Genomic DNA, 23,481 nt, shown 5'->3' with positions numbered 1-23,481 from the left:
AGGGGGTTACAATGTCCTCTCTTCTTGGGAGGGGTATAGCATTCAGCTGTGATAGCAGGGGATGACCCTAGTCTGGCGAGTGTTTGTCCCCAAAACTCTCTAGGGCTCGTGAATGCCTCTGAAAGGAGCCCTGTTATTTTCAGAGGTTTTGGCTTCAGGGTGGTAAGAGTTCATCAGTGTCTTTTTAACTTTCCCCCACATCTTATTTAATTGGGCTCTAGACATGATGGATGAGCTAAAAATAGCACATGGGAATGACCCTCTCTCCTTTATGACTCACAGATAATCTGTAGCATTTCTGTTACTAGTGGTTTTGAGCTTCTCAGTTGCTTTCAATAGAACTGCTAGAAATCATGTTCTTTCTTTGGTGTAGGGCTTGTGTACTTCCTCATGCTTAGTGTTTTGATTGATATGTTGCATTTAAAATCCAAAGACTTGGACGAGAAGAGATTTCCTAGGGTGACCAGTGCCTTTCAGTTTGTTTAGACTATCCCAGTTTTAAAACCCGAAGTCCTGTAGCCAGGAACCCCTTCAGTCTCGGACAAACCAGGACAGTTGGTCATCTTATTTTAACATTTGAAATACGCAATATTTTTTAGAAGTTGGCTTGTTTTTACAGAGCATAGAGGTAGTGCTTTCCCTTTCCTGTCCCCATGACAAATTGCAGTGATTTCTGGGGTCTCTGTCATAAAAACCAAAGATTATCTGGATGCTTGTAGAAACTTCTGAAATTCTTGCAAGAGAATGCAACAGTTCGAATTAGGCTCCACTTAGAAAGTGAGGCTTTGCTTTGGAGTCTGGTCTCCTCAGCTTTGAAAATGAGTATCTTTGTCTTTGGCCACTGAGATGGCTAGTTCTTTGTGTATTGTTGGATTTTTGTGTGGGTGGGCAGTCTTGAAAACTGTGGTAACTGTTTTCCCTCCATGCCCCTCACTGCCAGGACTTGAGCAACAGCCCACAGTTAGGGTGTGCAAACTCGAAGTCATTACCCTAGAACGATCTGCGTTGTCCTGATCAGGTATGACCTTACATACAGCCACAGGACTGTTCCCAACGATAGCCTTCTGCCTCTTGGAATGCCCCAGAATAAATTCTGGATTTTGTGACATGGGGATGATTTTGAAGCTTCAATGTACAAGGGACCTCCATGCTCATATCTGAAATTCTCAGGCTTGTTGTCCTCACCCAAAAAGCTGGATGCCTTTTGTGTGCTTTATTGGAAAAAGAGGGAAATCGCTTCTTCAAATGTGTGACTTACCGAGTAAGTGTTTCTAAGTCTTAGAGATTGGAAGGGAGAGAAAGGAAGGGGAAGGACTGATATTCAGCCCACAGTGCTGCATTGTGCTGACACTGTATTGGGAGGGTCTACACAAATTTTAAATTCCCAAGAGCTTGCTTCACAACTGTACTTCTCCATCCTTCCTACCTTTATTTACGCCTGGAGCTGTTACTTTGCAGAAATGAATGCATGAAGTTGTCAGTACTGAGTTTTAATCACTTGATAGATGATAGAAACATTCTCTGATCTCTATGGGATTAGAGTGTTAACTTTATTACTCTGCAGAGTTCCTGTTGGCTTGAAAAGAGAGAGTTAGCAAAAGCCGAACTTGAGGTGGAGAAGTAGAAACCTCGCTTACCGTTTCAGTGCCGTGAACTTGCAGAATTTACTTATTTGTATGAATGTGAAATACATGATCAACTTGTGTTGGCGGAAGGGACAAGGAGGGCATTTGGTAAGCAAAGATCAGTGTCTGACTCTAAAATCCAGTCTTCTGGATCTTTTTTTTTTTTTTTTTTTTTTAATAAACTCTATCCGCAGCATGGGGCTTGAACTCATGACCCTGAGATCAAGAGTCTTGTGCTCTACTGACTGAGCCAGCCAGGCCACCCCTCCTTTTTTTTTTTTCCAATGAGGCAAGTCACTCATTGAAGAAGTGTGCATGGAGTGGCCCCTGGGACTCAGGTCCTGTGTTGGGAGTGAGGAGGGAGGCTCTGTTGAGCTGATCCTTGAGTTGGCAGAAATGCCCACTTGGGCATCACCTGAATTATGTGCTGACTTAGAGCAGGGGTCGGCAAACTATAGCCTGTGGGCCAAATCTAGCTCCTTGCCTATTTTTATGCAGCCCACAAGCAAAGAATGGTTGGAAAAAAATCAAACAAAGAATAATATTTTGTAACATGTGAAAATTACATGAAATTCAAATTTCAGTGTCCATAAATATAGTTTTATTGGACTAGAGCCACATCCATTTGTTTACATTTTGTCTGTGACGGCTTTTGCACTAAAACGGCAGAGTGGAGTGGTTGTGACAGAGACTGTATGTCCCACAAAGCTTAAACTATGTACTATCTGGCCCGTACCAAAAGGAAAAAAAAATTGTGCATATATGTGTGTGTGTGTGTGTATATATATATATATATATATATATATAAATTGTGCATAAATATATATATATAAATTGTGCATATATATATATATATATATATTTGTTGACCCTTCATTTAGCGAAAGGACATAGAGTTTCAGGATAACAAGGAATTTGTTTGGTTTTGTTTTTAATGAGTCCGCCTCCAAACTTGGAGGCTGGGGGAAATTGGGTGTTAACATCATTATGTGCTTTTTTTTTTTTTTTCTTTCAGACCAATTAATTTTGTTCAAGTCATTGTTTGACAGCCTTAGGCAAAGACAGCTCGTATTGGATCCCAAATGATTTTCTTTTTCATTGGTTTTTGTAAAAAGCACACTCCTTAGGATAATGATAGCATTCCTTACATATCACAGCTAGTGTAAGCTAACTGTATTTCTGCTTGTTCTGCTGCTTTGGGGTGAAGACATATACGTGTGCCATCCTCAAGAGCTTTATTCCAAGTTTCAAACCTAACACCGGTCCTCCAAACCGGAGAGCCATTATAGGTGTTCAGGTAGCATGACCCCTTGAGTCGTAGGATGGCAGGAGGGGACCCGTGAAGATACCCCGTCACTGGCTCAAGGGTGCATGGACTCTTTTTAACCAGGGGTCGGGTCACCTCTCTTCCATATGAAATTAGGATGGCCCCTGAAATGCTGTATGGAAGTGGGCTTGTGATGACTGAATTTATGCTGGGTGTAGGAGCGACATTTGGTGAGACGTGGGGGCTGAGAAGAGCATTCAGAACATATTCCAGCCCTCAGAATTGTCCTTTGGATGGACCTGCTTTGCAGATGGACTCAGTAGAGGCAGCTTGCTCCTTACCATGACACCAGCATTGTTGCGTGTTAGACTTACCCAGACAAGTGAGGAAGTAACATAAGCTTCATGTAGTTCCCTTCTAGGTCACTCAGTCAAAACAACAGAAAACATGAGACTGGATCTCTAGAAGCAAGTTCAAGTACAGCACGTGAGCACAGAATGTTCCAACAGTGACGGGTTTTTGAAAGGCTCTCAGCTGGGCAGAGCTTAGCAGCTCTCCTCTTTCCTGAAGACTTCCCGTGGGAGTCAGGGACTTCCATCCAGGTTCAACAGCATGAGAAGAAGAGGGGACTCTTAGACTGGCTCCCTTCAGTGACCCAGGCTGGAGATGAGGGGTGGGAATCTGCACCAACTGGCTTCGTGGCTTTGCATCCAGAGTATAACCGTGTTGAATCCCCAGTTTCTTTATCGGCCAAATAGAGATGATAATTTCCACATGATGTGACTTGATGGAAGATTTTAGGAAAAATGGGTAATTGACAGAGCACACATCATAATAAATAGCTCGAATCTGCGGAGCTATGTGGCCCTCTGCTAGCTCTTTTATATGGATTCACCTTCACTGTTAGTCCTTACAGTAGTCCTGCCAGGCAGATAGTACCTCCTTACAGATGAGGAAATGGAGGCTCCTCTGCTTCAGAAAAGCAGGAACCCAAAAGGGCAGGGTTGGTCTTTGAAGCCGGTTCTTCTCTACCCTAAAGGTAATGCTATATTCCGGTCCCTAAGCGACCGTACTCTAAAAGACTGCTGGAAGGTAAGGATCTAAGCACTGGGACATTTCTTGCACACCTTCCATATTCGTTAGGGTGACAGGATCATCATCTGGTATATTGTCCTTAATTCCAGTGCTCCAGGATGTTGGAGAGAAAATTCAAAGCCTCATGAGTTAAAGTCTTGTTTTTTTTCCTTTGTTCTGCTTACGAATTTTTATTTGCTTTTGACCAAAATACAACTTTTATTTCATTTCTTTGGATTTAGTTTCCCCTTTTCCCAGATGCATCAGGAGAACCTGTTTCCTCCAACAGCAAGGACTTTAACCTTGTATCTACCAGCGGTCTGCATGGTCCTAGAAACATGCTTGTGATTTGTTCCTGGCCATCCCCCCTACACCATCTTCATATGTGTATGGAAAGACTCTAGCGTTCTGCTCTGAGCACTCCTGACCCTCTCTTAGGAAGTTCAATAAATCAGGCATTCATTTACTCATTCTTTAAATGGTAGCTTTTTTGTGCCAAACACAAGGTATGGATGTAGATGGGAAGCAAGGTTGGCCTCAGATAAGTGGGTTTGCATTTAAGTCAGTAAGTAATGGGAATGCTCAGTGGGCTTCGAACTGGGGAAAGGGAAGGGTCAGGGGCCCAGGGGACATAATGACAGTGATGCAGGTGGAGAAACTTAACAGGGGAGCCTTTAGGTAATACAGATGTCAGTGAGGAGGACTGCACTAGGGTTCTCCATTTTAACGTAGGGTGCCGAGAGGCACATTTCTCTCTTGACCCTCTGTGGTGATAGCAGTTGGGTGTATCAGGTAGTTGGAAGGGGGTGTGGGGCAGGGGAAGAAGGTAGCTCAGAATGCCTGACACCTGACTGCTGTACCCATTATCTCCTCTGCTCTGGTGATGGCTCTGGGCATCCAGCATAGAGCCTTCCACCCTCTTTGTGGCTCGGGTGTCCTTCCCTTGCCATCATTTTGCCCAGCAGCCTCTCCGGTCGCTCCTATGTACATTGCTTGACTGTGGGCTTGCCCTCCCTTCTTCCAGGGGTGAGAAGGTGGTGTTTTCAACTTCTGGGGGTATGAACTTTTTCTCCCCACAACCCCCTCAACCTGATAGAGTAGGTCTCACCAGCTTTTCTTCACAAGAGGCTGAATTTCACCTCTTGTTTAATTTTATGTTTTCTCTCTATAATTTTTTTTTAAGGGGCACATTCCTATTTATTCATCAATGTGCCTGAAAATTTTGTTTCCTGATAGGTTTCTCCCTAGTTATTTTATAGCTAAAGCCGCATGAAGGGTGGTGAGTGACCCTCTCCACAAAGTATTTGTCTCCAAGGTGCAACAGGTGACATTTGACATCTGGAGCTGAAGGTGTGGGGGACAGAACAGTGGACTCGGGGATGGGAGCCCTGGACACTAGCTCTGTCTCTGTCACTAACAATTTCAGCAAGATTGATTCATCTTCCTGGGTCTCAGTTTCTGCATGTTAAAAAAAAAAAAAAAAAAAAAAAAAAAAAAAAAAGGAATGAACCCAAACCAGCTTTTGACCTCTACAGCCTTATTTCTGTTTAAAAACTGGAAACTTTAAGAGCCATTCTGCTAGATGGGGCAAGTCTTTCTCTTTAACAAAACTAGTTACTATAAACAAAATTTTTGACCTCTCTTTGGATCCGCTGTTCCATCATCAGATTATTTCCTTTCTGCCCCAGTGTCAAAAGGCCCACGATCGTGGGAGCAAGTGTCGGAGTTGAGTTTAGAAAGTGGTGAGATTTACCAAACTTGTGTTCCATGACGATTTTCTGGGAAACTTTGGTTCTTCCTTCCCTTCTTGTATTTTTCTTTTTTTCCCTCTGTATTTGGGATTCTTTGGGGTTTAAAGCACCTTGCTAGCTCTTTTCCTCTTGGTTGTGACATTCCCTTGGGAGTCAGTCTCACTTTGGAGACATCCCCAAGGAATATTCTTTGGTGAACACCATGGGATTGCAGATAACCTGGCAGAGTCCTCAGGCAGGGAAACTGTGTTCTGTTCTGATGAAGAGCCATTCATTCCCTGAAGTAAGGAATAAGGGATCTGTTAGCAAGAGTCCCTGCCCCGAGAGTGGGTTGGAGGTCAGATCCCCTGTATTCTGGACCAGGTTCTTGGTCTTTGGTGGAAGAGAAGCAGGGCTCTGTATGACCTGAGGCAAGTTACTTAACCTCTTGAAACTAGGTCCCGATTGTATGAAAATCAGGGGTAATAGCAGCATACCTCCTCCTTGGGGATGGAAGGGCCTGTGGGCACTTAGCACCACCGCTCACTCAGTGTGCCTTACTCTTGTTGGGCTAGCGTCCACCTTATTTGGCCACCCACAGGACCTTCCTCTGTGCAGGCACAGCTGGCCCACAGTGACCTGCAGTGGTGCCGGGCCCCTGAGGGGGGTGTGGGTTGTCTCAGAAGCCCCTGTTTCTTTAGGCTGACCCCGCTTTCAAAGTGCTACAGGCTGTGTTGAATTATGTTCGCGGGCCGCAGTGCCGCTGTCTCGTTTCTGATGCCTCCACAAGCATCAACGAATAGAGCAGACACCGGTGGGTTGGTTTTTGTTTGGTTTTTTTTTTTTTTTGGGTGGTGGTGGTGGGGATTGCTATGGTGATTTATTTAGAGATGGTTCAAAGGTCTTTCATCTCTGTGGTCATTTATCTGCTGAACTAGGATTGCTGCTGAGCTCAAAGCTTGACTCAAAATGAAAGTGTTTAAACAGTGTCCTAAGAACGACCGAGTAGGGTTGAGTGGGCGCTGCCTTCTCCCCTGGCTGGGTTTCCAGCATTTGCAGAGTCTCCCCCTTCTCCGTCACTGCGATTTCACATCCTCAGAAAGTTCTCTCAGAGCTGCATTTCCGGCTGCTCTTCAGTTACACTGCCTTTTTTTATTTTTAATAAAAGGCCAGAGAACCAATCCCTTTTGGCTCTGCTCTGCCCTGTCCTTTGATTCTTCTGATTCCTGCAACTTTAAGTTCAAACGTCCTGCCTTCAAAGCACCGCCATGCAGGGCGTCCCAGGCCATCCCAGGATGTCCCCTGCCTGCCTGCCTTGTGCGTGAGACATGAGTGGCTTTGGCCAGGAAGTCGCTGGGCCTGGGCGAGGGCACAGGCCGAGAGCACGGGGATGTGGCAGGGAGGTTCGCAGAGCCTGGGCCCCAGGCCCTGGTTCAGGCTCCTGACTGCATTATAGATAGAAAACAAACAGCACGAGCCAATGAAGTCTCCTGCTGTTGAGGGGTTTCTTTATTCGCAATAAACTAAACACTGAGTGTGATCCTTCGCACGTGGCCAAACTGCTTTGAGGAAGGGGTTTCAACTGGGATGGTCTTCGGGGTGACTTAACTTGGAGAGTGGCCCTTGAGGCTCTGGGAAGCACCCACCCCCCAACCCTGCACCCCCAACGAGGAACCAGTGGCCAGAGGGAGAGGCTGCCAGAGGGGAGAGCAGAAGTTCAGTGGAGCCCAGTCCCCGGGAGTCATACAGACAGACGCAGCATGCAGACACCCACTTGGGCTCCCAGTTGCACCCAGCAAGTGCCAGAGTCTGAATTATATGTCCTGGCTGGTGAAGCCGTGAGCCCTCTGTGCAAGCTGAGGCCACTGTCTGAGCGTGTCAGAACACGGCAACCAGAGCTCCGCGTCGTGGGCAGGTTTGGGCTACAGACATTCTAGGGCTCCTTCCAGCTTTCCATCCTATTCCAGGGAACTTGCCCTCTGAAGGCGAGGGGCCTCCCTGTATACCTGAAGTGTGCTTTTCTCTCTGAAGTCCCAGGTTTGTTTTTTTTTTCTTCCTGCCTACCCCTCCCTCCCTGGGCCGACTTCCCTCACCTCCCCACCAGCCTATGACCTCACCAAGGGAAACAATGAAAGCCTTTATTTGCTCTGAAAAGTCCAGGCAGTTCCCATCTTGCTACCTGGCCCGTGAGGCCGTTTGATAACCATCATTAGTATCAAATGCAGGTTGCTCCAGTGTATTTTCTAGACCTTGTTTATTGTGTTTTCCCCCAGACCGTCTTCTTTGCCTCCCACAAGTTTCTAGCCAGCCTCACAGTGAGGAATCAGAAGTGGGGAAGGGGGAGAGAATTCTGGGAGGGAGACAGACAGACAGCAGCTCTAGGTGCAGCACCACGCCTGGCCAGTAAGTCTTCATTTGCAAACACGAATGTCCCCAGGAGTGCGGGCAGCTTTTTGTGCTGAGGCGGTTGCTTCATTTGCTTAGTGTTGTGAACGGGAGCTCAGCTCAGGATTTGCAGTATTTTTCCTGATAGCCTGGACCCCCAGAGAACCACCCGAAGGGAGTGGCTTCTCATGGGGATCATGGATGTAGCTAAAGGGAACCTATTTTTAGCACATAATAGGAATTCCCATGTTTCCATCCCTGTCCTTTTTAGGGAGCGAGGAGGTGAACACGTCTGTGTGGGTGTGTGGCTCTTCCTTGTGCCTTAGGTTCTGAACTTCCCTGTCCTACTGGGTGGTTGCCACTGGATGGACGGCGGGTCAGCATTGTGCTGGCATTTGAATGCCGGCACGTCATGAAGGAAGCCAAGATTGGGAGATCCAGAAAGGGTCTGAGACGTGGGGTTAAATCCATCGAGGAGGACATTGGCTGGAATTTGGCACCAGCTCAGGGAGCAGGGGAAGGCTGAGCACAGAAGTTGTAGGTCAGAAGAAAAGAAGGGGTCCATGGTTGGGTCACCTTCCAGAATCACGGAATTCACTGAGAGTCGGAAGAGCCTCTGATATTTCTATTCGACATCCCTCCTAAACAAACAAAAGGTACCTTCTGAAATCCCTCCCGGATAGTTATTTGGCAGCTGCTCTGTGCCCCTCCGGGAGGAGACTTGGTGTCTCTTGAGGCAGTCCTGGGTTTAGAAGAGCTCTTTCTTATATTGCACTAAAGTCGTCCTTTTCAAGCTCAACTACTTCCAGTTCCTGAAACTGTTCCTTGGAGTCCATGGTTTCCTGGTGCCAAACCACCTTGATTCCTAGGCTAGAAATGCTGGTTTGTCATTGTTTCTCCTAAAAGGCATAGATGGGGAGGTGGGTTCTCATGGAACAGAGTACAGGACCCAGGACCAGAAGGTGGTCTGGCCTTGCAGAACACCAGGGATTGTGACCTCCTCTGCTGTAAGCACACTACTTCTATTAACAGGGCCCTGGGCTGTCCCAGCTTTTTGGCAGCTTCATCGTTGGTATATACACTGAACTCAAGGTCAAGGAAACTCTAATTTAATTTTGCCTTATGCTACTCTTGCTGGTCTAAATCAACACATTCTACATTCAGTGGGTTTTTTGGACGAAAATTCAGGTGTTTGCATTATTCTTATTTTCATCTCTTTGTGCAGAGTTCCAGACAGAGATGAGAATCACATGATAGTCAGATGGTCTTATGTGGGTCTGGACCCTACAGAGGGCGCAGAAATAAGGCAACTTTGCAATGTAGATGGCCGTCTCACGCAGAATTCCTCTTCTCTGCTTTTTCTAGTAAGATATCTCTAGACCACTCTCCACCATCTGCAAACGGCCTTCTTCGATCTAACAGAAAGGGTTGTTAAAAGTGTGCTGTCAAAAGTAAAGTGTTTTTTTCCTCGGCTATTGTGTAAGCTCTCTGAGGACAGGCATTATATCTTTTAATATAATATTCACTTGTTTTACTTCCCCAGCCCAGATGTTAAACACATTCATGTTAGCTCTGTGCCAATGAAGATAATTCTATGGAAGACACTCTTCTCTATCAAAACACCTTCTCCCTGGTTAGCCTTGTGTATTTTGCCTTGGTGCCTTAGAAACATCTGGAATCTTTCATCGTGCTGCCTTTTTTTTGGTGCACTCATCCTGATATACAGCAGAGCTGAGGCATCTAAATTCTATACGGATCTATGGAGTCGTACCGTGTGTTGAGCCTAAGTGCTTGTGTGGGGTATAGAAAGACCTTATTAGAAAAAATCGATCTCAGGGCATTTAGGGAAAAACCCAGGGCAATGTAATAGACTGCCAAAATCTATTGCAGATAGTACATAGTGTGAAGAACTGGTAGCAGCCATCACACCTGCCTGCACCTTTACAAAGTGTTCCTATCTGCCCAACTGTTGAGTCTTTCTGGTTTGTTCTTAGGATAGTTCCGTGAAGTAGCTATTGTTCCTCCCTGTTTTATAGATCAAGGAAGGGTTTTGGAGAGTTTTTAAATGGCTTACCCCAAGTTACAAGAAATTACCGGGAGGGAGTGGGGGTGAAGGGAGCCTCAAACCCTCATCGGACCCTCAGGTCTCCAGGTTCCCAGCAGCAGGAAGCGATCAGTGAAAGATGCACTCTAGCTGGTCCTGCTGAGACATCTTCCAGGAGAAAATCACTGAGTCTTCGCCATCCACCTGCTTGTTCCTGCTGCCCGCCCCTGGCGCAGGCTGTGGGTGAACCTGGGCATTGTGGCATCTGCCCAGAGACTCACAGCCCTTTTTTTGACTGCCCACAGACGTCTCCCCACTGGAAGACATTCAGCAGGGCACCCAGGCAGTGAGGCGTGGTAGCAGGTGACAGCCGACAGCACGGCACAGGGCTACGGGAAAACAGGCTTACCGTGACTCAATCGAGCAGCTAGTTACAGTGCTCTCAAAAGTGCCCTGGCTCAGACCGAAAATGCGGGATGCACAAAGAGCCCCTCCAAAAAAGACTCCGGGAGCACTTTCTGGTCTGAAAAACAAGGGAGGGTTGGCTACCCCATACCAGGGGCTCTGGGCCCAAAACCCTGTTCGGGCTTTAATGAATGAATCCCTGTTTTCTCGTATTTAAAAAGGGATTAATACTGTCTCTCTTCCTTCCGCATCCCTTTGAAGACAATCTGAGCAAATGCTTCTGCAATGTTAAAAGTGCAGTGGAAGTACGAGGTGCTCTTCTGCGAACGGCCCTACAGTCGGTTCCTAACAAACTACAGCCTCTAATTAAACTTTTTCCATGGCTTCCTCCAATATCCCTCCGTGCCTGGCCTCTTTCTTCGCCTGCTTTGAATAAAGCCCCCAGACGTGGCGGTGACAAACAGCAGCGGCAGGCTGGACGCGGCCAGCGGCCCGGTCCAGATACCCGCCACATGGTGTAATTGCCCTTTGTGAAATTCTGGGGTGAGAGGTCAGCCCTCTTTGCCCATCTTTGTCACTTCTCAGTCATCTGTATCCTGGTGGCGGTTGTGTTATCCCAGTACCCTTCCCCGACCCCCGCCTCCCCCGCTTTCTCCTGGAGCCCAGGAAAAAACCATCTGCTGAGTTGGCTTTCAGAAGATTTTTTTTTTTAAATACCAATTTCCCTTTGTTCCGAGGCAACCTCCAATCAGAGCTGGGGTCTGCTGGGTTTGGCGAAAGGCTGGTATTGTGTTTCGTGCTCCCGGAGGAAAGGTTGTCCACTTGCTTTTCTTTTTGATTCGATTCCCTGCCATTCTGTAGGGAGACAGGGGTTGCAGCTGCCGCCGTCAGCTGTAAATAGGGGACCCCCTTGTTGAAGAACCTACACGTTAATCCTGCGGCAGGGGGAGGGGAAGAAAAACCAACAAAAAACAATAACAAAACAGACAAAAAAAAGAAAGAAAATCAGCACGCACAGAGGTCTTTCTTCCTGTTCCTGCTTCATCCCGTAAGTCACGCAAGATCCTACTAGATGCTTAACCTCGGGCCTCGCTGTCGTTGAGGTTTTCTTGAAGAGTTTTTGGTGTCTAGCCTCTTCTGTTTCCTGATTTCTTGCTGAAGAATATGAACTGCCCATGAGCGACAGAGGAGCGTCGTTCTTTTATGGAAAACCTGAATCACAGAGAAAGGCCATTGGCGGGCAGGCTGCTTTCCTGGGCATGAGAGCGGCTACCGTTTGGTACTTGGAGTAGCTGGGAACTTTGCCAGGCATTTGACACGTATTGTCTCCTAAATCCTCCCCACAACCACAGTGGAGATGTTATTATCCCCATTTTACAGATGCATAAAATGAGGCCCAGAGACCTCCAGTCACTCGCCTCACGTCTGAGTCGGGAGGCTGTGATCCAGCGTGCTCACCGTCTGAGCCGCCAGGCAGCTGGCCCAGGGCTGCTCACACAGCCCTCGGGCGGACTGAACTGAGCGTGGGAGCCGGAGGGCCTCACCTTCGGAGGCTGCCTTCCAGAACACCTGTGGGTGAGGCGCTTTCTCAACGCTTCCATTTCTCTGTCTGTGACACTGGAACCACAGTCGCTAGACGCCAGGGAACCCAGGGAGAGTTGGACAAGTCTCGTGAAAGCTTTGTAAGCTGTTCAGTCTCTGAAGCTAGGGCTTTCTCTTATCCTCTTTTTCTGACACATTCCACAAAGTAGGTACAGCTCCTCTCCGCAGATGTAGGAGATGCTCTGACACATCGTCTCAAAGTTATCCTGCAGCTTTGGCGCCTGCCCACCCTGGACTCACTCCCATCTTTACTCACGGGCCCCCGCGAGGTGTTGGCCCCCTTATTGTCACATGGGTGGGTCGTGCTTCTTCCTGGTGGTAAGAAGAGGGGTCAGCAAGTGGACATGTGCCGAATTCCATAAATTGGTGAAAATCCATGAAATCCATAAGGCAGTTTTGAAACATGCCATCTCCTCCCTCTTCTCACTGTTGGGCTGGGACTATGACCCCGAGCACCGGAGGGGCCTCTGGGTTCCCCTAGAAATGGAGTATAAAATACAGCCAACACGAGAAGAGAGAGAGGGGAAGGTTAAAGGTTTCTCTTTTGCTTCCTCCCGAGGATATAGACTTTTCCTACATAACTTAAAATATGTGCATGTGTCTGTATCGATTTTAATATCTTGAAATATATTGTGAGCTCCTATTAATGTAGATTATAAGAAATGTAGCAAGTTAGTTGAGCAATATACTCATCTATAGACTCCTTGTTCAACAGCCTACTCTATGAAATGAGGTAATTTTTATTAAATGTTCTTTACTTTCCACTACAGTCCAGGAGTGAACACAAATCTCAGTGAAGGAATTAGAGAGAGAAGACTGGGTGAGGGGGTGGCGAGCCCACAGACTGGGCAGACATGGGGCCAGGGGTCAAGAGGAACTGTCCCTTCGCTCAGGTATGCCAGCTGACTCGGGCTGCATGCTGGGTTAACTGGGGTCCCGTTCTAGTGCAGTGTCAGCCAAGGCTGCAGATCCCAGGGTTGTGAGAGCAGGAGGGGCAGGGAGAAGTAGGAAAGGGAAAATGTTGGCTTCAGAACAGTGGGCTCTGCCGGGCGTGAGGAAGATGCCCTATCAGAGTCACAGAGCGAGGATGAGCACCCCTGCCAGTGGTGACTGTCCCACTTGACGCACTCTCTTCCTGCATCACTAAGCCATTCACTAACACATGCGTTCGTGTCATCAAAGGTATTTCTTCAATAACTATTGCATACCACGCACTATTGTGGTGATATAACTGGGTGTTATCTCTTAAATGTCCTAAGAGGGGTAATGTTGTCTGCCTGACTTGCAAGCTCTAAGTAGCAAATAAGACAGATAAGCTTCTCCATAGTATCTCCAATAGGAAGAAGGATGCCAAAATTCTCAAAAAATACCTTGTAGTTGACTGGTTCTTTGGTTGGGTGATAGGGACAGTCTGTGACTAATTAAAAAGGAAAACAAGAAGCAGTGTGTCCACTGTGCAAGATGGGCTGTGAGTTGAAGGTGTCCATTCTGTAGACACATGTGGCTCTATGGTATTGATGTATTTAATCAGTGGGATGTCCTTGGGATTGCCAGCAGAGAAAGAGGAAGCAAGAGAATAGTAAGGCTGGCTGGAAACCTGAAAAATCACTTGTCACACAGTTTGGTATTGGGACCAGAATCCAAGAAAAGCAGTAGAGGGGATAGAAGTGGAAAGGGCTGGTATATTGGGGTGAATCTGGTGCAAGGAGGGAGGCTGCCGGAGAGATGGCGACTCCCGGGGGAGGAAGGGAAGGACAGCATCTGGGAGAAGACGTGTGCAGGGGGTGAAGGGTAGGAAATTGCATGTGCTTAGGGGCCATGTCAGCATGTTAAGGTCTGGGGGGAGGGGCTGCCTCCGAAAGGCTCTAGTGGTCCAGTTAACCGTTGCAGAGGAAGGATGAAATAGTGGAGACAGTGGGTAGTGCTGGTGCAGCCTGGCTTGCGGTCCTGGAGCTTCTCAAAATTGTTTGGCGCATCACCCAACGTACTGGCAGGTTCCTGCTGGCGTGGAAGCCAGTGCTGATAGCTTTCAAGGGGCAGGAGTACGGTTGGGTCTGGAGAGGGGCTGCTGCACGCCAGGCCAGCTGTGCCCCTTCTGCCTCCAGGGAGGAGCAGGTGCTGAACCTCTGGATGCCTGACTTTCCTTCTGACCTCATTCCTGAATGACAGCTGACCTTCGCTCCCAGCGTGAGGCCTGTAGTGGATTCCTCTCTGTCTGGGCCTGACTGCAGAGGGCCTGTGGCTGCCTCTGCTCATCTCCTTTAATGCACGGAGATAATCGTTGGTCCTTGCAGACTCTTTCTCAGAAGAGGACAGCTCAGCTGTGGGGCGTCAGCCTGCAGGCACTGGAGGCAAGGCCAGAGGGGAGGACAGATATTCAAGGCAATGGTCCAAGTCAAATCTATACACGTCCGAGAGGGACCTACAGGCACGTATGTCCTTCTGCCGTCATATTTCTCTGAGGAGCTCTAAGAAGGTCGTGCGGTCTGGTGTCTGTTAAAGAGAAGCAGGTGTTATATGCATATACGTGTGTGTGTGGTGTGTACAGCTTCTGGGAAGATAGATTTTGCACACAATGTAATAGATCCCTGACCCAAGAAGCAAGAGGTTAAGTCTCTGGCCTTAACCTAAGCCTTAACCCTGGGTTTCCTTGTGTGCCTCTTGTTCCTTAGGGTCCCATCTTGAAAGCAAAAGATCCCAAAGTCATCTTCAACTCTGATATTCCAAGAAATCCCCCTGTAAATACTGATTCGTACAACTAGGTGTTTGTGCATATAACTAGGAGACATATTAATATATAGATGTGATTTTATCTCATCATCAATGTAATGATGTGCATAGCTTTTTTTTTTTTTTTTTGAATAGCTGCCTATGGGTATCAAATGCATATTTAATTGAGAAGAAGTAGACCATATGCAGCAACACCTCATATGAAAGATGACCAGGAATGAAAAAGGAGGGGAATCATGTGGGCATCTGGACAAGTGAAAGAGTGCAGAGCCATTGCTCCCAATTTATATGGACTTGTCTGGCCTCCAAAGAAACCTCCAAGCTTCCTGTCTTCCTGGGGAGGTCCAAGGGTGGTGCCCATGTTCTGCGAGATGCTGAGGTATGTGCAGAGCCCAGGGAAGGATGGAGGAAGAAGGGAGACGTGGATGGACCTTGAAAAAAGCATAGGACTGAGGCAAGGGGGAAAAGTAACCTGGGCCATTGCATGATCCCCGTTCACGGAGCGCTCACAGCGTGCCTTCAGGCTGCCTAGCTGGTCGGCAGAGTTTACCTGGAAAATCGGGAATGCAGAGAAGCCTCGGAGGGCCAGATTAGGGAAATCTGACTTTTTTTCCTGAGTGCAATAAGAAAGAAATAGAGTTGCCCACTCCGGTGCTGGGGAGAAGAGCGTGGTGGAGTGTGAGGGCAACTCTTTAGGAAATCATGCTATAGCCAGCGCAGGAGGGAGGCGAGCCCAAAGGTGGGCAAGAGATAGAGGTGAACTGTAGCACCCAGTGAGGTGAGGAAGGGCCCTTGGTGTTTGCTGTTACACAGAAGAGGCCCAGAGAGCCATCAGGCAGGTGGAAAGGGGCCGCCTCTAACATTCTGATTCCTGGAACTTAGAGAAAGCTCGGTCATTTTCTTAAGAATTCATTGATTGGTTTTCTAAAGAATCTGTAAGTGTCTTGCTGACACTTAACAAAAGTTGATTGGAAAGTGCCTTGAGAGAAGAGCTTAATGCATTCGCACAGGTTTCAAATCCAGTCGTCTTGCCCTGGGATTTGGTTTCCATGAGCAGGGCCGAGCACCGGAATGCCAAAAGTAAGGCGTTCATCAACTTCATCTTCTTGTCCCCTTACAAACTCAAGGTGGACGTCTGTATGTCAGGGTCATTGCTCATGGTGTAGGGAGTTTGGATTTCATCCGGAAGGTTCACTGTTCCTGGTCTGTTCTGTTTTTTGCTCTGCTTCAACACCCAATTCCTCTGCTACCGCCAAGTTCCCCAGCTCGGCACAGGGATCAGTAAATCTCTTCTTTTGCACGAAGCTTTTAGGGAAATGGGGGGGAAAAGCCAGCATCTGTTTGCCTCCACCATCATCTCTCCACAGACCTTTTTTAACCACTTTACATGCAACCCACCCATACACAATGTGGAGGAACAAATTGCACTTTTTCTGTGTTAGAAAGGAACAAAAATGCATATGGCTATGATGGGGAATTTCCCCCACCCTCGGAAGATGGGGGAACAGGGCAATGGTGTGAAAGAATGAATTAGTTATGGCAAATCTTGTTAGTGTCCATTGTAAGCAGAGAAGCTAAGCCATCTGTGGCCACTTGCAAAATTGTTCCTTGTTTGTTCGGGCTCCCCACCGAAGCAAATCTTTGTGGCTTCTGATAATTTGCATACTGTCACTTGTTTGCCAACTGGAGGGTGTCTGGACATGTGTATATGAGGGGGCATCTGTGTGGACATGTATGTGTGTGCTGAAAAGAACCCACTGTTGGTATGCTGTTGAAAGAAATGTCTGGGGGGCTGGCTTTGACGGAGTTCTGGGCTTAGGAGGAGAGGAAGGAGTCTTGGGGGATCCTGTTTATATTATTTTTAGACATTTCTACTCAACATCTCCAACTGCCTTCGTGTGTTTCCATCCCTCACTGCCCCCCGGAGTCCCTTGTTGTCCCGATTCCTCTCCCCTCCTTGCCTCAATTTCTAAGTTCTTAATTGGTGGTGTGTGTCCTGGGAGAAGCAGAGCATGTTTCGGGCAGCTTAGCATCTTAGTTGTAAGCGACCAGTGTGACCGAGTCACGCTGTGTCGAAGATGCTGCTGTCTTACCTCCATCCATTCTAGATGGTGTTTACAGTGGACCTCCCGTAGACGAGTGGTATTCCAGATGCTGTAGGGGTCTAAGGGCTGCATGACCTTTATTACCCCCGTCTTCAGGGAGTTTCCGTGATAAGCAGCACATGTTCTGGAGGTAATGAGTGAAGGAACTGGTCACTGTGGTCCAAAATGGCCACTGAAGGCTTTGCATCTAAGGGCCTGTGCAAAACAGATGATTGTGTAGGGTGTCTGCTCAGGAGGGCTCCATGCTAGACCTCTGAGATGTCCAGGCTGGCCGAAGAAATTGGCAAATGCAGATCTGCAGAAATCATACAAAAGTGCTCCTGCTGCTTGTCATCAAGCCATCCTAGGGGAAGGGTGATATAAAGGGATAAGGATCTGAGGTAAGAGTCGGAGTTCTTCAGCATTTGTTTCTAGCTGCATGGGTAATTTATTCTCTCCGTCATGATGGCGGCTTCCTTGGCCACACTGCACCTTGCTGTCTCCTTTGTAGAAAAGGTACCATGCTCTTTCCTTCTCCTTCTCTTCCTCTCACTTTCCTTTATCCTGGGCAAACGCTGACAATAAAGAAAGCTGGTGCTTTCGTCTCTGTGGAGGACCTCTTTTTGTACTTCTGCATGTTAGGGTGGCATTCTCCGTAGCTATCTGAGCGGGTCACACTGCCTCCTGCGGCTTGATGGCTACATGCGAAGAATAGTAAAGATAAAGGAACCCTTGAAGCCCATCAGAGTCCTCTCCCTTTTACAGATGAGGAAACAGCCCAGATGAGGGATGTTTCACCATTTGTCCAAGATCATATGGCCAATCAGTGACAGTCCGGAAAAAAGACCATTCTTTCTAGTCATCCCAACACTGGGTGCTAAAAATGAGACAAGACACTTGATTGCTGTGGCCACTTAGTGCCACTGCGTGGGATTCTGCCTGGCCTATTTGCTTGACCCATCTCATGACAGCTTGGCCCTTCTCTCTTGAACCCTCCTGAACCCACCATGGCTTCGCCCAGGAGAATCAGATAAAGGAGGCTTTTATTTCCCAGCTTCCATGTGCTTGCAGCATTCAGAGAAGAAGGCCTGGCAGTGGGAGTGGGGTGGGGAGAAAACATTTGTCTTTCAGTACTGGCCTGACATGAAAGCCTCACTGATGGGCACTTTGAGAACCCCGCTAAATAATGGCCACAACCAAGACAAAAGATAAAACTGACCCACTAGTTATTGCGGTTACTTAAACATGATTTACCCTGCATTATACTGGCTGGGACCTGGGGGTCTTGTTTCTAACGAGCCAAGAGACAGCACAATTAATTACATGGGAAGGAGCGCTATCAGACAGCAAACTAGTCACTGCGAAAGAAGAGGTCCTTAAATATTCCCTACCTTCCTCAAACCCTGGCAGAAACACACAGAAATAGCACAGCTCACATACTGGTGGACACAGGCAAGGATGGGGAGGTGATGCGTGCTAGAGGTCCTGAGCAGCATGGGGGATGACCTGGAACCAGGGAGGCTGTGGGGGTGGGGGTGGGGGTGGGGGTGGGAGTTTGGAAGGGGACTGTCATGTGATGTGGCTGAACGGGGAACGTCAACCAGGGGCTCTACATTTTCACTGCCCTGGTGGACCTGATTTCCACCCCGTGTGTGCATCTGATAGTTCACAGGGGCCTCTAACCTCAGTGACGTGCCCACTTGTGGTAGTTAGGATGTGGGGGTGGGGCGCTAGAGTAGAAGGAAGGCTCGAAGGTGGAGAGGCCAGTGAGAATGGGGACCCAGTTACAGGACGTGTCCCGTCCACTGTGACAGGCACAGCTTTTGAATCATCTTGTAATCTGCAAGCAGATCCCAGCAGCCTTCCTCTGACTGGAGTTGCCTTAGGGATGTCTCCGTATCTCCCCTTGGTTCAACGTCGTGGCCGGAGAAGTCAGCTCTGGAATGGCGTGTGGAGCAGGAAAGATGAGAAGGTAAAGCCTGCAGGGTTTGAAGAGGGCAGGGCCAAAGGTTAAAGGAGAAAGGTTAGCAGCAGGCGAAGACCCAGGATTGAAATATTTGCTGAAGGCTGACAGGCAACAGAATAGAGGCAGACAAGTGGCAAATTCCTATTTTCTCCTCAAATTGAGAAAATATTTTGAGTGGTATTCAGTCAGACTGCATAATGAGTGGGGGTGGGGGCTGGAGATGGACAGAGAGAATATGAGTGAGAGAGAATATTACCAGATTACTGCAGGAGACCAACGTGACACAGAGTTCAAGGAGTTGTGCAAACGGGCCATCCTCCCTTGGCTCCTCATGGGCCAGCTCAGCCTTCATTTCTTCACCCACTCGTTCAGCACGTGGTCACCAAGGCCCTCCTTCAGCTGGTGGGGCTAGAGGCTCCCCATGGGAGTTAGCGACAGATAAACAAGACAGAGGCCAGTCCTTCCTTTCAAGGCTAGGCGGGGATGGATGGACGCACTCAATTCCAACACAGTCTGTGACCTTGACTTGATGCTGTTAACGGTTCTTCTCCTTAAAACCTACATCTGGTATCATCTGGGTCTGTGCACAGTTTAGTGAATGCATTATATAGTCCTGCATCCAGGAGATGATATGAAGGGAATTGGTGCTTAGTGGGGTTGTGCGCACTGCCCGAAGAAGTGGGTAGCTGTGTGTGGATGGGGGAGTCTGGGTGGGGGCAAGTGGTTAGGAGGTAAAGCAGTTGTTTCTTGACTCAACCAGAGCCCGCTGCTCCTCCTCCGTCCTGCCTGCTCTTTCTTGTAAGAAATGGCTGCGGTGTTCAGGAGCACGAGTGCGTTTAAGTTTCCCTGCTGGGGGTGGGAAGCACCGGCGGTCTCTTCACCCGAATATTTATGAATCGCAACAGCTTAGGGCTGGGAAGGCTGGGAGGGTCCCTTTGCAGAGAGGAGCCCACAGAGGTGAAGTGACGTCCCCACGGTGACTTGCGAGATTGTGGCAGAGCGGGGACCCTGCCCCAGCTGCCTGACTCCCCAGCCAGCTCTGGGTATACTAATGCCTCTTCCAGGAAGTGATGACTCAGATTATTTTCATCAACATCTCTCACCCTTACCCCCCTCCATTTTCTTCCCACAGACACCAAAGCCAATAATAGACCAAAGCAGTTTCAATTTTAGGCAATTTCCTTTTTTACTTAGAAATCTATGGTTAGTCAGGGGTGATGGTGGCTGGGGGAAGGAGGCCTAAGCTTCAGAGGGAATGAGCTTCTCCTGGCTGTCAGGTAGCCTGGAGGAAATCAGGACCATGGAACCTTCATGGAACCTTGAGTAGGATTCTGAAAGAGTTCTTCCACTCTGAAGTCCTTTGGCTGTAAAGTTCAGAAGGGAGTCTTCCCCGCCCCCTGCCAATTCAGGGCCCATTCCTGAAACTAAATAAAATTCTTAATGTAAGTTTTAAACTTTAACAACTAACTCATGTGAGTAGTTAACAAATAATTTATAAGTGGCATTCCAGGCTTCTGGATTTTTGTTCCAGTAGTCCTAGGTACATATTACTTTTTTTTCCAAGAAGGTAGAAACTTTGCTTTGTTGTAGGGCTTGAAGTTGGAAATCATTGAAAGAGACTGTAAATAATCTAGTAATAATTGCTATCTCTGACATTTTGTGTATTAGGCTCCAAGCTTAAGCCCTTTACATACAAATGTATACAGCAACCCTAAGAGGTATGTCTTATTATTCTTATTTTGCTGATGAATAAACTGCAGCCCCGGGGGCTCAGCTCGCTTGCCAAAAGGCATATAGCAAGCACATAAGAGAGTACCCCAAGTCAGGGCACTCTGATCTTAACATTCATGTTCTTTTTTTTTTTTTTTTTTTTAAAGATTTTATTTATTTGACAGAGACAGCCAGCGAGAGAGGGAACACAAGCAGGAGGAGTGGGAGAGGAAGAAGCAAGCTCCCAGCAGAGGAGCCCGATGTGGGACTTGATCCCAGAACGCTGGGATCACGCCCTGAGCTGAAGGCAGACGCTTAACGACTGCACCACCCAGGCGCCCCTAACATTCATATTCTTAATCACGAAGCTATATAAGACCTCCCATTTGCAGTTTGGAGGTCATATGCTGTAATAATACAGCTTTTAAATTTCATTAAGTGTTTGAGTCCAAATGGCATGTACTTGAAGTTTATTAAATTTATAAGGTACACAAAGACTTCATGAAGGCCCTGTTTTAACAAATGCCTTAAGCCACACAACTGTGTGCTCTGTTACATAATTTGTTTTTAGACTAATAGGTAGAGAAGAGCCCAAGATGAGGGAACCTGGCTAAATTGTTTTGTATCAGCTACATTCCCACTCTGGTTGCTCCTTTTACGTTCTGGGGTCAATGGGGAGATAAATCCCTTTGCTGTGGGTGTCTTCATGGGGAGGGGGAAGACTGTGGAGATGACGGCCATCAAAGGATCTTGGGAGGTTTAAAGTGTTATCGAAATGCAGGAAGAGAATATGTTTGTTCACAGCTTTTATTTATTTTATTTTATTTTATATTTTAATTTTATTTTGTTATGTTATTTTGTTAATACTCTAAACAACCTTCAGTCTCACTTTTCAGATCTTTCTCTTTGAGATCCTTTTCCAGAACTTTCACTTGGGTAACTAGAATGAAGCCTATTTAGTTGGACTGTTTGGGTAGTTCAGTGTTCTGGTTCTCAGGAAGAATTATATATATTTGACTCAGATGTTTGGTCAGGACGTGCGTAGGAATGTGTGTGTTTGTGTGTGCATATTTTGATACCCAAACACAACCATATTTTCTGGTTTTACTGTCAGTGTCCTTATTCCTGTCACCCGCTTTGGGGTAAGAGATTATGATAAATGATACCTGTGGAGGTTTCTGTTTTCAAGACCTTTGCATCCTTTCCAACAAGATATTGTTGCCAAATATCTTGTATGGTTCCTGGAGATGCTTTCCAATGAGATTCTGAGCTTGCTGTTCTAGAGGCAGTCTGTGCTGAATGGCCAGCGTCCCCTTTCAGTCCAGGAGAGTGGGAAGTAGGCAGACTCTCTCTTTGTAGGAGCCACTGTTGGAGATTTCCAACTGTGTGATTCGAGGTATCCAGACTGTTCCCTCCAACTCCAACAAGAACAAGAATCACTTAAGCAACCCCTATTGTCTCAAAACACCTTCACGGTGAAATCTCAACCACTTTCATAAAATTAGATGTGAAGGAGACCCATGCCAATATTCCCAACAGACACTTAGCCAGCCTCATCCGTGTTTTTTGAGTGGCCTTTCCATTGTTGGATAGTTCTGGGCTTCGATGCTGCTTCCCTTATTGGGTCAAGTAGTCTTCTTTGTAACCCTACTTATAGTCCTGTCTAAACCTAAAACACAGAAGCTATGCTAGAGAGTTGGTGACAGTTTTCTAAGACCCCAAACTAAAACCCAGATCATATCGTAAAAAAGAGACTGGATTTGAGGGGAAGTCCTTAGAAGTACCACTCATGCGTCCCCATGTTTGTCCTGCTGTCACTTACTAGTTTCACTCTAAAGAATTAACGAAGGGTATCTCAGGAAGAAAAACAAAGTTTTCTCTCATTGAAGACTCATTGCTTAGAAATATTCTAAGTCTGAGAGACTGAATAATGCACTTCTTCTCTATTGTGATCACTTTGACACAGCTTGGCTACTTTATTCAAATTCCTGTGTTGTACTGGCTGATTTCTTCCAGAGAGCAGGGCAGATAGAATGTGGGGAGTAGAAGCCCTCGTGGTGTTTGGTGACCATGCACTATTAGAAACTGGCAGTTCTCAGAGCTGGCCATCTCCCTGGGTATCATCACATCTCTCTACGACATTTATTTATAGTCTATTAAAAATCACAGGAGGCATGCATGTTTGGGAAAAAAAAAAGTTGATGTTTTGCTTCAAGTGCAAGTAGTCAAATTTAAGGTGCATCTGGGTACCTGTTATTAATGTCCCATAGTGATCATTTATTTGTTCCAGTAACATTCGATGAGTTTGGATTCTGAGGTAGTCCTTGTGCTCCACGTGAAGAATATCAGATCAAATAAGACGGGTCGTCTTCCATGAAGAATCACACAAACTTGAGTGAGATAGGGAAACAAAGTGGAAATTACAAAATAGTGTATTAAACGCAGTGAACAGAAACGGTTCTCCTCCTCTCGATCACATTGGGGTCGGGGAGAGAAAACTTCAGGGATGGACGTGAGGTAACCCTTGAAAGTTTTCAGGGGCCAGAGGAGTAAGCTAGAGTTAAAGAAGGAGAACGGCCATTCCAGAAAAAAGGGATAGCCTGTGTTGAGGAATGGGTGGTGAAGCAGCAGATTGATTGGATTATAGGAAACACAAGTAGTTCTGCTCAAATTAATGATGCAGAGAGTGTGTTGGGAGCACACACGAGGGCAAACCATGGGAAGAATGCAGATAAGAACGAACTGGTATTTACTGGATCTTTCCTGTGCGCCAGAGAGAATTCTAAGCCCTTCACATGTATATATCATGGAATCCCCATAAAAAACTAGGAGATAGCTACCATTATTATCCCCACCTTA

At 47.1% G+C, this 23,481-nt stretch overlaps 1 protein-coding gene across 1 annotated transcript in view; it reads left to right on the top strand.

The window, feature by feature from the left end:
- Positions 1–23,481, top strand: part of SETBP1 (SET binding protein 1) — a 363,337-nt gene that overhangs the window by 21,774 nt on the left and 318,082 nt on the right.

The sequence above is a fragment of the Ursus arctos genome, unplaced genomic scaffold (genome assembly GCF_023065955.2).
Source record: "Ursus arctos isolate Adak ecotype North America unplaced genomic scaffold, UrsArc2.0 scaffold_17, whole genome shotgun sequence".
Taxonomy (NCBI): domain Eukaryota; kingdom Metazoa; phylum Chordata; class Mammalia; order Carnivora; family Ursidae; genus Ursus; species Ursus arctos.
Note: the sequence above shows the minus strand (reverse complement) of the source record. Positions and strands in the feature narration are given on the sequence as shown.